The sequence below is a fragment of the Canis aureus genome, chromosome 31 (genome assembly GCF_053574225.1).
Source record: "Canis aureus isolate CA01 chromosome 31, VMU_Caureus_v.1.0, whole genome shotgun sequence".
Lineage (NCBI taxonomy): Eukaryota > Metazoa > Chordata > Mammalia > Carnivora > Canidae > Canis > Canis aureus.
The window spans coordinates 4560945-4579213 of record NC_135641.1 but is presented as its reverse complement, the minus strand read 5'-3'; positions in this window follow the sequence as shown (position 1 = coordinate 4579213).

Here is an 18269-nt window from a genome sequence, read left to right as displayed (position 1 = left end):
ACCTCCTGACTTACAATGTAGCTACATTCTCACGGCCATAAGAACGCAGCTAGTGGAAAGGTGCATTTGAGGCATGCTGCTGAGGATCAGAGTCACCCGTTCCAATTGAGGCCCAGTAGGGAATAGAGGAACCATGTCCTGATGATGCCCAGGTAGGGACCAGAGTCACCAGGTCCAGATGAGGCCCAGGTGGGGAGCATATTCACTAGGTCCAGGTGAGGCCCAGTTGAGGACCAGAGTCACCAGGTCTGGTTGAGGCCCAGAGAGGTACTAGAATTACCTGGTCCAGGTGACATCCAGATGGGGACCAGAGTCACCAGGTCAGGGTGAGGCCCAGAGGGATTCCAGAGTCATCATGTCCAGGTGAGGCTCAGGTGTGGAACAGAGTAACTGGGTACCAATGATGCCGAGGTGAGGACCAGAGTCACCAGATCTGGGTGAGGCCCAGATAGGGTCAGAGTCACCAGTTCCAGGTGAGGCCAAGAAGGAGGCCACAGCAATCAGGTCCAGGTGGGGAACAAAGTCACCAGGACAGGTTGAGGCCCAGTTGGGGACCACATTCACCAGGTCCAGGTGAGGCCCGGGTGGTGACCAGAGTCACCAGGTCCGGGTGAGGACCAGGTAAGGACCAGATTCACCAGGTCCAAGAGGCCCATGTGGGGACCTGAGTCACCAGGTATGGGTGAGGCCCAGGTGGCAACCCCACTCACCAGGTCCAGGTGAGGCCAACCTGCAGGCCAGACTCACCAGATCCAGGTGAGGCCCTGGTGGGGACTGGAGTCACCTGGTAAATGTGAGGCTAGAAGGACACCACAGTCACCAGGTCCAGGTGTGGCTCATGTGGGAACGAGAGTCACCAGGTCCAGGTGAGCCCCAGGTGGGGACCACAGTCACCAGGTCCAGATTGAGGACTAAGTGGGGGGCCCAGAGTCATCAGTGCTAGGTGAGGCCAAAGTGTGGAGCAAAGTTATTGGGTCCAGGTGAATCCCTGGTGGGGAACAGAGTAACCATGTCCCATTGATGCCCAGGTGGGAACAGAGTCACAAGCTCCAGACGAGGCCTGAGTGAGGAGTAGATTCACCAGGTCCTGTTGAGGCCCAGTTGAGGATCAGAGTCCCCAGCTCCGGGTGAGGCCCAGAGGAGGACCAGAGTCACCCGGTCCAGGTGATATCCAGGTGGGGACCAGAGTACCACGTCAGGGTGAGGCCAAGAGGGGGACGAGAGTCCCTAGGTCCAGATAAGGCCCCGATGTGGAACTGAGTAACCAGGTCCCATGATGCCCATGTGAGCAGCAGATTCACCAGGTCCAGGTGAGTTCCCTGTGGGAACCAGTCACCTCTTCCAGGTGAGGCCCAGGTGGGACCACAGTCACCAGGTCAGGGTGAGGTTCAGAGGGTGACCAGAGACACCAGGTCCAGGGGAGGCCCAGGTATAGAAGAGAGTAACCAGGTCCCAATGATGCCCAGGTAAGGACCAGAATCACCAGGTCCAGGTGAGGCCCAAATATGGATCAGGGTCGTGTTGTTCCAGGTGAGGCCAAAGGAGACCACAGGAACGAGGTCCAGGAGAGCCCCATATGTGAACCAGAACCACCAGATCTAGGTGAGATCCAGGTGGGGACAACAGTCACAAGGTCCAGGTGATGCCCAGGTGGCAACAAGATTCACCAAGTCCAGGTGAGACCCAGGTGGTGACCAGAGTCACCAGGTCCAGGTGAGGTCCAGGTAAGGACCAGATTCACCAGATAAAAGTGAAGCCCAGGGGGAGACCAGAGTCACCAAGAAAGGGTGAGGCCCAGAGGGGGAAGCCGAGTAACCAGTTAAGTTTGAGGCCCAGAGTTGGACCAGAGGTCCCCGATCAAAGTGAGGCCCAGGTGTGGAATAGAGTATCCAGGTCCCAATAATACCTAGGTGAGGACCAGAGTCACTAGGCCCATGCAGGGCCCAGATGGGGATCAGAATCACCCGGTCCTGGTGAGGCATAGAAGAAGACCACAGTCACCAGTATCAGGTGGGCCCCATGTGGGAACCAGAGCCACTCTATCCAGCTGAGTCCCAGGTCCATGTGAGGCCCAAGTGAGGACCAGATTCATCAGGTCGAATTGAGTCATAGCTGGGGACAAGGGTCACCAGGTCTGGGTGAGGCCTAGGTGGGGACAAGATTTACCAGGTCTGAGTTAGGTCACAATGGGGACGAGAGTCACCAGGTCCGAGTTAGGTCACAGTGGGGACGAGAGTCACCAGGTCCAGGTGAGGCCAAACTGAGGACCCGAGTCACCAGATCCAGGTGAGGTCCATGTTGGAAAGAGAGTCACCAGGTCCAGGAGAGGTCCAGGTGGGGACCAGAGTCACCAGATCCAGATGAGGGCCTGGTGAGGACCAGAACTACCAGGTACACGTGAGGCCCAGGTGGGGATCAGAGGCAACAGGTCCATGTGAGACTGGCTGTGGAACATGGTCAACAGGTCTACGTGAGGCCCAGGTGTGGAACACAGTAACCAGGTCCAGGTGAGTCCCAGTTGGTGACAACAGTCACCACGTCCAGGTGAGGCCCGGGTGGGGACCAGGATCACCAGGTACAGGGGAGGCTCTTGAAAGAACCAGAGTCAACAGTTCAAGGTGAGGTGCAGGTGGCAACCAGAGTCAGCAGGTCCAAGTCAGGCCAAAGCGGAGTTCACAGTCACCATGACAGGGTGAGACCCAGAGGGAGACCAGAGTCACTTGGCACAGGTGAGGTCCAGTTGTGGAACACAGTAACCGGGTCTCAATTATGCCCAATTGAGAATCATGGTCCATAGGGCCAAGTGTGTCCCAGATGGGGATCAGATTCACCAGGTTCAAGTGATGCCCAGGGGTGACCAGGATCACCAGGTACAGGGGAGGCACTTGAAAGAACTAGAGTCAACTGTTCAAGGTGAGTCACAGGTGGCAACCAGAGTCAGCAGGTCCAAGTCAGAACATAGTGGGGTTCACAGTTACCAGGTCAGGATGAGATCCAGAGGGGGACCAGAGTCACCTGGTCCAGGTGAGGTCCAGTTTTCGAACACAGTAACCGGGTCCCAATTATGCCCAGTTGAGAACCATGGTCAACAGGGCCAGGTGAGGCCCAGATGGGGATCAGAGTCACCAGGTCCAAGTGAGGCCCAGGTGGGGACCACAGTCACCAGATCCAGGGTAGTCTCAGGTGCAGACCAGAATCACCAGGTCCACGTGAGTTGCAGGTGTCAACCACACTCACCAGGTCCTGGTGAGGCCCTGGATGAGACAAGAGTTACCAGGTACATGAAAAGCTAGAAACACTGCAGCCACCAGGTCCACATGAGGTCCATGTGGGAACGAGGGTCAACAGTTACAGGTGAGGCTCAGGTGGGGATCAGTCTCACCAGGTACATGTGAGACCCAGGTGGGAACCAGTGTCACCATCCAGCTGTGGCCCAGGTGAAGACCAGAGGTAACAGGTCCAGATGGGTCCCTGTTAAGGAACAGTGTAACCCTGTCCTGATGCTACCCAGGTGGGTACCAGAGAAACCAGGTTCAGGTGAGGCCCAGGTGGGGACCAGAGACATGAAGTCCAGTTGAGGTCCCGGTGGGAACCACAGTCACCAGGTCAGGTGAGGCCATGCTGAGGATCAGAGTCACCAGTTCCAGGTGGGGCCCAGGTGAGGCCAGAGTCACCTGGTAGAGAAGAGGCCAAAGTGAGGACCAGAGTTAACAGTTCCAGGTGAGTCCCAGTGGGGAATAGAGTAACCATGTCCTGATGATGCTCAGGTAGGGACCAGAGTCACCAGGTCCAAATGAGGCCCAGGTGGGGAGCATATTCACTAAGTCCAGGTGAGGCGCAGTTGAGGACCAGAGTCACCAGGTCTGGTTGAGACCTAGAGGGGTACCAGAATCACCTGGTCCAGGTGACATCCAAATGGGGACCAGAGTCACCAGGTCAGGGTGAGGCCCAGAGGGGTTGCAGAGTCATCATGTCCAGGTGAGACTCAGGTGTGGAACAGAGTAACGAGGTCGCAATGGTGCCCAGGTGAGGACCAGAGTCGCCAGATCTGGGTGAGGCGCAGATAAAATCAGAGTCACCAGTTCCAGGTGAGGCCAGGAAGGAGTCTACAGCAATCAGGTCCAGGTGGGGAACAAAGTCACAGGACTGGGTGAGGCCCAGATGGGGACCAGATTCAGCAGGTCCAGGTGAGGCCCAGGTGGTGACCAGAGTCACCAGGTCGGGTGAGGACCAGGTAAGGACCAGAATTACCAGGTCCAAGTGAGTCCCATGTGGGGACCTGAGTCACCAGGTATGGGTGAGGCCCAGGTGGCAACTCCACTCACCAGGTCCAGGTGCGGCCAACATGCAGGCCATAGTCACCAGATCTAGGTGAGGCCCTGGTGGGGACCTGAGTCACCAGGTAAATGTGAGGCTAGAAGGACACCACAGTCACCAGGTCCAGGTGTGGTTCATGTGGGAACGAGAGTCACCAGGTCCAAGTGAGACCCAGGTGGGGACCACAGTCACAAGGTCCAGATTGAGGCCTAGGTGGGTGGCCCAGAGTCATCAGGGCCAGGTGCGGCCAAAGTGTAGAGCAAAGTTATCAGGTCCAGGTGAGTCCCAGGTGGGGAACAGAGTAACCATATCCCATTGTTTTTGAGTTGGGACCGGAGTCACAAGGTCCAGATGAGGCCTAAGTGAGGAGTAGATTCACCAGATCCTGTTGAGGCCCAGTTGAGGACCAGAGTCCCCAGCTCCGGGTGAGGCCCAGAGGAGGACAAGAGTCACCCAGTCCAGGTGATATCCAGGTGGGGACCAGAGTCACCACGTCAGGGTGAGGCCCAGAGGGGGACGAGAATCACTAGGTCCAGGTGAGGCCCCGATGTGGAACTGAGTAACCAGGTCCCATGATGCCCATGTGAGGACCAGATTCACCAGGTCCAGGTGAGGTTTCTGTGGGAACCAGTCACCTCATCCAGGTGAGGCCCAGGTGGGACCACAGTCACCAGGTCAGGGTGAGGTTCAGAGGGTGACCAGAGTCACCAGGTCCAGGTGAGGCCCCGGTATAGAAGAGAGTAACCAGGTCCCAGTGATGCCCATGTAAGGACCAGAGTCACCAGGTAGAGGCGAGACCCAAATATGGATCAGAGTCGTGTTGTTCCAGGTGAGGCCAGAAGGAGACCACAGGAACCAGGTCCAGGAGAGCCCCATATGGGAACCAGAGCCACAAGATCCAGGTGAGGTCCAGATGGGGACCACAGTCAAAAGATCCAGGTGAGGCCCAGGTGGCAACAAGATTCACCAAGTCCAGGTGAGTCCCAGGTGGTGAGCAGAGTCACCAGGTACAGGTGAGGACCCGGTAATAACCAGATTCACCAGGTCCAAGTGAAGCCCAGGGGGGGACCAGAGTCACCAGGTAAGGGTGAGTTCTAGAAAGGGAACCAGAGTAACCAGTTTAGTTTGAGACCCAGAGTGGGACCAGAGGTCCCCGATCAAAGTGAGGCCCAGGTGTCAAATAGAGTATCCAGGTCCCAATGATGCCTAGGTGAGGACCAGAGTCACTAGGGCCATGCAATTCCCAGATGAGGATCAGAATCACCAGGTCCTGGTGAGGCATAGAAGGAGACCACAGTCACCAGTATCAGGTGGGCCCCATGTCGGAACCAGAGCCACTCTATCCAGCTGAGTCCCAGGTCCATGTGAGGCCCACGTGAGGACTAGATACATCAGGTCGAATTGAGGCACAACTGAGGATAAGAGTCACCAGGTCTGGGTGAGGCCTAGGTGGGGACAAGATTCACCAGGTCTGAGTTAGGTCAAAGTGGGGATGAGAGTCACCAGGTTGAGGTGAGGCCAAACTGAGGACCAGAGCCACCAGATCCAGGTGAGGTCCATGTTGGAAAGAGAGTCACAAGGTCCAGGAGAGGTCCAGGTGGGGACCAGAGTCACCAGATCCAGGTGTAGCCCAGGTGGGTCCAGAGTCACTAGGTCCAGATGAGGCCCAGGTTAGGATAAGAGTTACCAGGTACACTTGTCCCAGGTGGGGACCAGAGGCAACAGGTCCATGTGAGGCCGGCTGAAGACCATGGTCAACATGTCTACGTGAGGCCCAGGTGTGGAACACAGTCACCACGTCCAGGTGAGGCCCAGGTGGTGACCCAGATCACCAGGTACAGGGGAGGCCCTTGAAAAAACCACAGTCAACAGTTCGAGTTGAGGCGCAGGTGGCAACCAGAGTCAGAAGGTCCAAGTCAGGCCATAGGGGGGTTGACAGTCTCCAGGTCATGGTGAGACCCAGAGGGGGACCAGAGTCACCTGGTACAGGTGAGTTCCAGTTGTGGAACACAGTAACCGGGTCCCAATTATGCCCATTTGCGGACCATCGTCAACAGGGCCAGGTGAGGCCCAGATGGAGATCAGAGTCACCAGGTCCAAGTGAGGCCCAGGTGGGGACCACAGTCACTAGATCCAGGGTAGTCTCAGGTGCAGACCAGAGTCACCAGGTCCAGGTGAGGTGCAGGTGGCAACTACACTCACCAGGTCCCGGTGAGGCCCTGATGGGTACCAGAGACAAAAGGTACATGAGAGGTTAGAAACACTGCAGCCACCAGGTCCACATGAGGTCCATGTGGGAACGAGAATCACCATTTACAGGTGAGGCCCAGGTGGGTATCCGACTGACCAGGTCTAGGTGAGACCCAGGTGGGAACCAGTGTCACCATGTCCAGGAGTGGCCCAGGTGAAGACCAGAGTTAACAGGTCCAGGTGAGTCCCTGTTAGGGAACAGTGTAACCATGTCCTGATGCTACCCAGGTGGGTACCAGAGACACCTGGTCCAGGTGAGACCCAGGTGGGGACCAGAGACATGAGGTCCAGGTGAGGTCCCGGTGGGAACCACAGTCACCAGGTCAGGTGAGGCCATGCTTAGGATCAGAGTCACCAGTTCCAGGTGAGGCCCAGGTGGGGCCAGAGTCACCTGGTACAGAAGAGGCCAAAGTCAGGACCAGACTTACCAGGTCTAGGTGAGTCCCAGTGGGGAATAGAGTAACCATGTCCCGATGATGCCCAGGTAGGGACCAGAGTCACCAGGTCCAGATGAAGCCCAGGTGGGGAGTATATTCACTAGGTCCAGGTGAGGTCCAGTTGAGGACCAGAGTCTCCAGGTCTGGCTGAGACCTAGAGGGGTACCAGTCTCACCTGGTCCAGGTGACATTCAGATGGGGATGAGAGTCACCAGCTCAGGGTGAGACCCAGATGGGTTCCAGAGGCATCATGTCCAGGTGAGGCTCAGGTGTGGAACAGAGTATCCAGGTCATAATGATGCCCATGTGAGGACCAGATTCACCAAATCTGGGTGAGGCCCAGATAGGATCAGAGGCACAATTTCCAGGTGAAGCCAAGAAGTAGTCCACAGCAATCAGGTCCAGGTGGGGAACAAAGTCACCAGGACTGGGTGAGGCCCAGATGGGGACCAGATTCAGCAGGTCCAGGTGAGGACCAGGTGGTGACCAGAGTCACCAATTCCAGGTGAGGACCAGGTAAGGACCAGATTCACCAGGTCCAAGTGAGGCCCACGTGGGGACCTGAGTTACCTGGTATGGGTGAGACCCAGGTGGCAACCCCACTCACCAGGTCCAGGTGAGGCCAACTTGCAGGCCAGAATCACCAGATCCAGGTGAGGCCCTGGTGGGGACCGGAGTCACCAGGTAAATGTGAGGCTAGAAGGACACCACAGGCCCCAGGTCCAGGTGTGGCTCATGTGGTAACAAGAGTCACCATGTCCAGATGAGACCCAGGTGGGGACCACAGTCACCAGGTCCAGATTGAGGCCTAGGTGGGGGGCCCAGAGTCATCAGGGCCATGTGAGGCCAAAGTTAAGATCAAAGTTATCAGGTCCAGGTGAGTCCCAGGTGGGAAACAGAATACCATGTCCAATTTTGCCCAGGTAGGAGCAGAGTCACTTGGTCCAGACGAGGCCTAAGTGAGGATTATATTTACCAGGTCCTGTTGAGACCCAGTTGAGGACCAGAGTCCCCAGGTCCGGGTGAGGCCCAAAGGGGGACCAGAGTCACCCGGTGCAGGTTATATCCAGGTGGGGACCAGAGTCACCATGTCAGGGTGAGGCCCAGAGGGGGATGAGAGTTACTAGGTCCAGGTGAGGCCCCGAAGTGGAACTGAGTAACCAGGTTTCATGATGCCCATGTGAGGACCAGATTCACCAGGTCCAGGTGAGGTCCCTGTGGGAACCAGTCACCTCATCCAGGTGAGGACCAGGTGGGACCACAGTCACCAAGACAGGGTGAGGTTCGGAGGGTGACCAGAGTCACCAGGTCCAGGTGAGGTCCAGGTATAGAAGATAGTAACCAGTAACCAGTACCAGAAACCAATGATTCCCAGGTAAGGACCAGAGTCACCAGGTCCAGGTGAGGCCCAAATATGGATCATAGTCTTTTGGTTCCAGGTGAGGCCAGAAGGAGACCACAGGAACCGGGTCCAGGAGAGCCCCATATGGGAACCAGAGCCACCAGAACCAGGTGAGGTCCACGTGGGACCACAGTCACAAGTTCCAGGTGAGGCCCAGGTGGCAACAAGATTCACCAAGTCCAGGTGAGACCCAGGTGGTGACCAGAGTCACCAAATCCAGATGAGGACCAGGTAAGGACCAGATTCACCAGGTCCAAGTGAAGCCCAGGGGGGGACCAGAGTCACCAGGTAAGGGTGAGGCCCAGAGGGCTAACCAGAGTAACCAGTTTCTATTGGGGCACAGAGTGGGACCAGAGGTCTCCAGTGAAAGTGAGGCCCAGGTGTGGAATAGAGTATCCAGGTCGCAATGATGCCTAGGTGGGGACCAGAGTCACTAGGGCCATGCAGGCCCAGATGGGGAACAGAATCACTAGGTCCTGGTGAGGCATAGGATAAGACCACAGTCACCAGTATCAGGTGAACCTCTTGTGCGAACCAGAGCCACTCTATCCAGCTGAGTCCCAGGTCCATGAGAGGCCCACATGAGGACCAGATTCATCAGTCGAATTGAGGCATAGCTGGGGACAAGAGTCAACACGTCTGGGTGAGGCCTAGGTGGGGACAAGATTCACCAGGTCTGAGGAGTTAGGTCAAAGTCGGGACGAGAGTCACCAGGTCCAGTGAGGCCAAACTGAGGACCAGAGTCACCAGATCCAGGGGAGGTCCATGTTGGAAAGAGAGTCAGCAGGTCCAGGAGAGTTCCAGGTGGGGACCAGAGTCACCAGATCCAGGTGGAGCCCAGGTGTGGACCAGAGATACCAGGTAAACGCGAGGCTCAGGGGGAACCAGATGCAACAGGTGCATGTGAGGCTGGCTGAGGACCATGGTCAACAGGTCTACGTGAGGCCTGGTGTGGAACCAGATTTGATTCTTTCCAATTCTTTTTGAATCGATTTGATTCGATTCGATTCGATTCTTTTAGATTAGATTAGATTTGATTCGATTCATTCGATTCTTTTCGCTTACCTTCGATTTCATTCTTTTGATTCGATGTGATTAGATTTGATTTTTTTGATTCAAAACTTCCGATTCGATTCGAATCGATTAGATTCTTTTGTATTTGATTCGATTCAATTCGATTCTTTTCGATTCGATTTGACTCTTTTTGATTAGATTCATTTGGATTCGATTCTTTTCCATTCCATTTGATTTGATTCAATTCAATTCTTTTTTATTTGATTTGTTTCGATTCTTATTGATTCGATTTTTTTGTTTCGATTCTTTTCCTTTTGATTTGAATCAATTCGATCCTTTTTGATTCGATTCGATTTTTTCGATTTGTTTCGATTCGATTATTTTCGTTTCGATTTGATAGATTTTATCCATTTCTTTTGTATACTTTCCTTTTCGATTTGAATTCCTTTCTTTTCGAATCGATTTGAGTCAATTTGATTCTTTTCGAATCGATTCGATTCTTTTCGATTCGATTCGATTCAATTCGATTCTTTTTGATTCAATTCAATTCGATTTTTTTCGATTCGATTTGACTCGATTTTTTCGTTTTGATTCGATTCGATTCTTTTCGATTTTCTTTGATTTGATTCTTTTCGATTCGATTCGATTCTTTCATATTTGATTAGATTCGATTCTTTCCGATTCGATTTGATTCGATTCTTTTCAATTCGATTCGAATCAATTTTTTTCAATTTGATTAGATTTAATTCTTTTTGCTTCCATTCGATTCAATTCTTTTGATTCGATGAGATTAGATTCGATATTTCTCGATTCGATTCTTTTCGATATGATTCGATTCGAATCGATTAGATCCTTTCTATTTTATTCGATTTGATACAATATTTTCGATCCGATTCTTTTCGAATCGATTCTATTCAATTCAATTCGATTCTGTTCGATTTGATACCAATTGATTCAATTCGATTCTTTTCGATTCTATTCACTTCTATTCGATTCAATTCTTTTTGTTTCGATTTGATTCTTTTTGATTCAATTCGATTCGATTTTTTTCGATTCGATTTGATTTGATTATTTTCATTTCAATTGGATTCGATTTTTTTCCTTTTGATTTGATTCGTTTCGATTCTTTTTGATTCGACTATTTTGATTTGATTCGATTCGATTTTTTCAATTCGTTTCGATTCGATTATTTTCATTTCGCTTCGATAGTTTTTGATTCATTTCTTATCGATTATTTTCTTTCGATTCGAATTCCATTCTTTTCGAATCGATTCGATTAGATTTGAATCGATTCCTTTTGATTCGATTCGATTCTATTCGATTGGATTCGATTCTTTTTACTTGAATTCGATTCAATTCTTTTGATTCGGTGTGATTCGATTTGATTTTTTTGATTCGATTCGATTCAATTTTATTCTTTTCAATTCACTTCGATTCGATTCAATACTTTTCTATTCAATTCGATTTGATTCTTTTCGATTCATTCTTTCGATTCGATTCCTTTCTTTTCGAATTGTTTCGATTCGATTTTTTTCAATTCGATTTGATTCGATTCAATTCTTTTTGATTGGATTCGATTCATTCGATCCTTTTGGCTTACATTCGTTTCGATTCTTTTGATTCGATGCGATTCGTTTTGTTTTTTTCGATATGATTCTTTTCGATTCGATTCGATTCGTATCGATTGGATTCTTTACTATTTGATTCGATTCGATTCGAATTTTTCGATTCGATTCGATTTTTTTTCGATTTGAATTCTTTTCGATTCAATTCCATTCAATTCGATTCGATTCCTTTTGATTCTATTCGATTCGATTATTTTCATTTCGATTTGATTTTTTGATTCAATTCAATTCGATTCTTTCGATTTGATTCGACTCGATTCGATTATTTTCATTTCGATTCGATTCGATTCTTTTCGATTTTTTCGATTCGATTCTTTTTTATTAGATTCGATTCGATTCTTTTGATTGATTAGATTCAATTCTTTTCGATCAATTCGATTCGATTCTTTTCGATTCGATTTGATTCTTTTCGATTATATTCTTTTCGATTCGATTCGATTCTTTTTTTGATTTTCAATTTGATTCGATTATTTTTGATTCGATTCGAATCAATTCGATTCGTTTTTTTCGAAAAGATTCGATTCTTTTCGATTTCACTCCTTTCGACTCGATTCATTTGGATTCGATTTTTTTATTCGATTGGATTCTATTCTTTTCGATTCGATTAGATTCGATTCTTTTTTATTCTATTCGATTTGATTCGATTCTTTTCGATTCGATTTGATTCTTTTTGATTCAATTCGATTCGATTCTTTCGATTTGATTCGATTAGATTCAATTATTTTCATTTCGATTCGGTTCTTTTCGATTCGATTAGATTCGATTCTTTCGATCGATTAGATTCGATTCTTTTCGATTCGATTCGATTCTTTTTTTTAATTTTTATTTATTTATGATAGTCACACAGAGAGAGAGAGAGAGGCAGAGACACAGGCAGAGGGAGAAGCAGGCTCCATGCACCGGGAGCCCGATGTGGGATTCGATCCCGGGTCTCCAGGATCGCGCCCTGGGCCAAAGGCAGGCGCTAAACCGCAGTGCCACCCAGGGATCCCTATTTTTTATTCGATTTGATTCTTTTCGATTCGAATCTATTCGATTCAAAAAGATTCTTTTTGATGTGATTCCATTCTATTCGATTCGATTCTTTTTTATTCGATTCGATTCATTTCGATTCAATTCCATTCTTTTCGATTCGATTCTTTTTGATTCAATTTGATTCGTTTCTTTCGATTCGATTCGATTTGATATTTTCGTTTCAATTAGATTCAATTCTGTTTGATTCTATTCGATTCGATCTTTTTGATTCAATTCGATTCTTTCTTATTCAGTTTGATTCGATTCTTTTCAATTCAATTCGATTCTTTATGATTCAATTAGATTCAATTATTTTGATTCGATTCGATTCTTTCGATTCTCTTCGATTCAATTCTTTTCGAATAGATTAGATTCGATTCATTTCAATTCAATTAGATTCGATTCTTTTCAATTCGATTCGATTCGATTCGATTCTTTTCGATTCAATTCAAATCGATTCTTTTCTATTCCACTCGATTCAATTTGATTATATTCGATTCGATTCGATTCGATTTGATTTTTTTCAATTGGATTCGATTCTTTTCGATTCGATTCTTTTCAATTATATTCAATTAGATTCGAAGAATCGAATCGAATGTCACGAAAAAATCGAATCGTAAAGAATTAAATCGAAACAAAAGAATCGAATCAAATCAAATCAAAAAGAATCGAATCAAAATGAATCGAAGAGAATCGAATCGAAATGAATGGAAAAGTATCAAATCGAAAAGAATCGAATCAAATAAAAAAATCAAATAGAATCGAATAGAATCAAAAGAATCGAAACGAATTGAAGAGAATCAATTTGAATCGAAATGAAAAGAATCGTACCGAATCGAAAAGAATCAAATCAAATCGAATCAAAAGAATTGAATCCAATCGAAAAAAATTGAATCCAATCGAATAAAAAAGAATCGAATTGAATGGAATCGAATCGAAAGATTCTATTCGAATCAAAAAGATCGAATCAAATTTAATGGAATCGAAAAGAATCAAAACCGATCGAATGGAATCGAAAAGAATCTAATCGAATCGAAAAGAATCGAATCAAATTTAATGGAATCGAAAAGAAACGAATCGAAATGAATCGAAAAGAATCAAATCAAATAGAACAGAAATGAATCGAAACGAATCGAATAGAAAAAATCGAAGAGAATTGAATAGATTCAAAAAGAATCAAAACGAATCGAATCAAAGAGAATCGATTCGAATCGAAATGAAAAAAATCGTATCAAATTGAATAGAAATCGAGCGTATCGAAAAGAATCGAATCAAATCGAAAGAATCGAATTGAAACGAATCGAATTGAAACGAAAAGAATCGAATTGAATGAAAAGAATCGAATCGAATCGAAAAGAATCGAATAAAAAAATTGAATCAAATCGAAAAGAATCGTATCAAATCGAAAAGAATTGAATCGAAACGAATCGATTTGAAACTAAAAGAATCGAATTAATCGAATCAAATAGAATGAAAAGAATCGATTCGAATCGAAAAAATCGAATAGAAAAGATTCGAACATAAATGAAAACACTCGATCGAATCAGTCGCATAAATTCTAATCAAATCGAATCAAAAATAATCAAATCAATTCGAATCAAATCGTAAAGAATTGAATCGAATCAAATCAAATCGAAAAGTATCGAATAGAAATGAATTGAATCGAAAAGAAGAATCAAATAAAATCAAATAGAAAAGAATCGAATCGAAACAAAAGAATGGGAACAAATAGAATCGAATTGAAAAGAATCAAATCGAATTGAATCGAATCGAAAAGAATCGAATCGAAAAAAAACGAATAGAATCGAATTGAATAAAAAAATGGAATCGAAACGAAAGGAATCAAAAAGATTCGAAACGAATCAGAACGAAAAGAATCAAATCAAAACGAATAGAGTCAGACCGAATCGAATTGAATCAATATCGAATCGAATCGAATCGAAATCAATCGAATCGAATCGAATCAAAAAGAATCGAATCAAATCGAAAAGAATTGAATCGAATCAAATCGGAACGAGAAGGATCCAATTGAATCGAATCGAAAAGAAACGAATTGAATCAAAAAGAATCGAATCGAATAGAATAGAAAAGAATCGAATTGAATCGAATCGAAAAAATCGAATAGAATCGAATAGAACTGAAAAGAATCGAAATGAATCGAATTGAAGAGTATCAAAGAGAATCGAAATGAAAAGAATCGTATCAAATCGAATAGAAAAAAATCAAATCGAATCGAATCGAAAGAATTTAATTGAATCGAAAACAATTAAATCAATTCGAAAAGATTCGAATTTGAATGGAATCGAATTGAAAGAATCTAATCGAATCAAATAGAATCGAATCAAATTTAATGGAATCGAAAAGAATTGAATCGAAAAGAATCGAAACAAATCAAATCAGATTGAATGGAAAAGAATCGAATTGAATTGAAAAGAATCGAATTGAATGGAAAAGAATCGAATACATTCGAATCGAAAAGAATCGAATCGAATCGCATTGAAAAGAATCGTAACAAATCGAATCAAAAAGAATCAAATCGAATCAAATAGAAAAGAATCGATTCGAATAGATTAGAATAGAAAAGAATCGAATCGATTGAATTGAAAAGAATCGAATCGAATCGAAAAGAATCGAATTGAAAAGAATTGAATCTAAACAAAAAGAATCGAATCGAATTGAAAAGACTCAAATCAAAGAGAATCAAAAAGAATCGAAATGAATCAAATAGAAAATAATTGAATAGAATTGAAAAGAATCGAATTGAAACTAATGGAAAAGAATCAAATCAAATAGAATTGAAAAGAATGAAATCGAATAGAATCGAAAAAATCGAATAGAATCGAATAGAATCAAAAGAATCGAAATGAATCGAATCAAAGAGAATCGATTAGAAACAAAATGAAAAGAATCGTAGAGAATCGATTCGAAACAAAATGAAAAGAATCGTATCGAATCGAATCGAAAAGAATCAAATCGAATCAAATCAAAAGAATTGAATCGAATAGAAAACAATCGAATACAATCGAATCAAAAAGAATCAATTGAATGAAATCGAATCGAAAAGAATCTAATCGAATCCAAAAGAATCGAATCGAATGGAATCGAAAATAATCGAATTGAAAAGAATCGAAACAAATTCAATAAGATCGAATGGAAAAGAATCGAATCGAATCGAAAAGAATCGAATCATATCAAATCGAAATGAAAAGAATCGAATTAAATCGAATCAAAAAGAATTGAATCGAAAAGAATCGAATTGAAACGATAAGAATTGAATTGAATCGAATGGAAAGAATCGAATGGAATCGAAAAGAATCAAATCGAATCGAATCGAAGAGAATCAAATCAAATCGAAAAGAATCTAATCAAAACGAATCGATTTGAAACAAAAAGAAGCGAATTAATAGAATCGAATTAAATGAAAAGAATCGAATAAAATCGAATCGAAAAGAATCGAAAAGAATCGAATTGAAACGGTAAGAATCGAATTGAATCGAATTGAAAAGAATCGAATCGAATTGAAAAGAATCAAATCGAATCGAATCGAAGAGAATCACATCAAATCGAAAAGAATCTAATTAAAATGAATCGATTTGAAATGAAAAGAATCTAATTAATCAAATCGAATTAAATGAAAAGAATCGAATCGAATCGAAAAGTATCGAATAGAAAAGAACCGAAACGAAAAGAATCGAATCAAATCAGTCGAATAAATTCTAATCGAATTGAATCAAAAAGAATCAAATCGAGTCGAATCGAATTGAAAAGAATCAAATCGATTTGAAAAGAATCGAATTGAATCGAATCGAAAAGAATCGAAACGAAAAAAATCGAATCGAAATCAAAAGAATTAAATTGAATCGAATCAAAAAGAATCAAAACGAAAAGAATCGAAACGAAACAAAAGAATCGAATCGAAAAGAATCGATATGAAATTAAAAGAATCGAATCGAATCAGTCAAAAAGAATTTTATTGAATCGAATAGAATCAAAAAGAATCGAAATGAATCGAATCGAAAATAATTGAATTGAATCAAATCGAAAAGAATCGAATCAATACGAAAAGATTCGAATCGCGTTGAATCGAATAGAATAGAATCAAAAAGAATCGAATCAAAACAAAGGAATCGAATTTAATCGAATCCAAACGATCATAAAGAATAGAATCGAAATGAATCGAAAAGAATGGCATCGAATTGAATCGAAGAGAATCGAATCGAAGAGAAGGAATCGAATACAATAGAATTGTAAAGAATAGAATCGGATCGAATTGAAAAGAATCGAATCGAATAGAATCAAATTGAAACAAAAAGAATCGAATTGAATCGAAAAGAATCGATAGGAATCGAACCGAAAAGAATCAAATCGATTCGAATCGAAACGAATTGATTTGAAACTAAAAGAATCTAATCAAATCTAAATGAATGAAAAGAATAGAATCGTATCTATAGAATCGAACCGAAACAAAAAGAATCGAATAGAATCGAAAGAATCCAATCGAATCGAATTGAAAAGAATCGAATTGAAAGATTCGAATCGAATCAAATCAAAAAGAAACGAATCGAAAACTATCGAATCAAATCGATAAAAATTGAATTGAATCGAATCGCATCGAAAAAAATGCAATCGAATCGAATCAAAAAGAATCTAATCGAATCAAATCGAAAAGAATCGAATCAAATAGTTTGGAAAAGAAAGTAATTCAAATCGAAAAGACTCGAATCGTAAGATTCGAATTGAATCGAATCAAAAAGAAACGAGTCATAAACTATCTAATCGAAACGAAAAAAATTGAATCGAATCGAATCGAAAAGAATCAAATCGAATCGAAAAGGATCAAATTGAACCGTATCAAATAGAAAAGAATCAAATCAAATTGAATAGAATCTAATCGAATTGCATCAAAAAGAATAAAAAAATCTAATACAAAAGAATCGAATTGAATCGAAAATATTGAATCGAATGGAAAAGAATATAATCGAATCCAAAAGAATTGAGTGGAAAAGAATCGAATCGAATTGAATTGAAAGGAATCAAATCAAATCGAAAATAATCAAATCGAAAAGAATCGAATCGAACTGATTCGAAAAAAATCGAATTGAAAAGATTCGAATCTAAAGGAATCGAAAAGAATAGAAAACTATCGATTCGAATCGAAAAGAATCGACTCGAATCGAATTGAAACAAAAATCAAATTGAACCTTAAAGAATCAAATCGAATAAAAAAGAATCTAATCGAATCGAAAAAATTGAATCGAATCGAATCTAAAAGAATTGAATCGAAAAAATCGATTCGAATGGAATCAAAAAGAATCGAATCGAATCAAATCGATTCGAAAAGAAAGGAATTCGAATCAAAAAGAATCAAATAGATTCGAATCGAATCGAATCGAAAAAATTCTAAACGAATCTAATCAGATCGAATGGAAAAGAATCGAATCGAAAAGATTTGAATCGAAACAAAACGAATCGAAAATAATCGAAGAGATCGAATGAAAAAGAATCAAATCAATTTGAAATGAAAGGAGTAGAATCGAATCGAAGCGAAGTGAAAAGATTCTAATCGAATCGAAAAGAATCAAAACGAATCGAATTGAATCCAAAAGAATTAAATCGAATTGAACAGTATCAAATCGAATCCAAAGAATCGAATCAAATCGAAAAGAATCGAATCGAAAAGAATCAAACCAAAATGAAAAGAATCCGATTGTATCGAATCAAATCGTAAAAAACCAAATCGAATCAAATCGAAAAGAATCAAATTGAATCGAATCGAAAAGAATCGAATGGTATTGAATTGAATCGAAAAGAATCATATCTAATTGAATTGAAAAGAATCAAATCAAATCAAACCGAAAAAACCTAATCTAATCTAATCGAAAAGAATCAAATTGTATTGAATCGAATCAAAAAGAATCGAATCGAATAGCATCGAAAAGAATCGAATCGAAAAGAATCGAATCAAATAGAAAAGTATTGAATCGAATTGAATGGAATCGAAAAGAATCGAATCGAATCGAGTCGAATTGAATCAAAAAGAATTGAATTGAATCGAATTGAATCGAAAAGAATCGAATAGATTCGAAACGAATCAAAAAAATTCGAAACGAATCTAATCTTATCGAATGGAAAATAATCTAATCGAATCGAAAAGAATTGAATCGAATCGAACCGAATCAAAAATAATCAAATAGATCGAATCAAAATCGA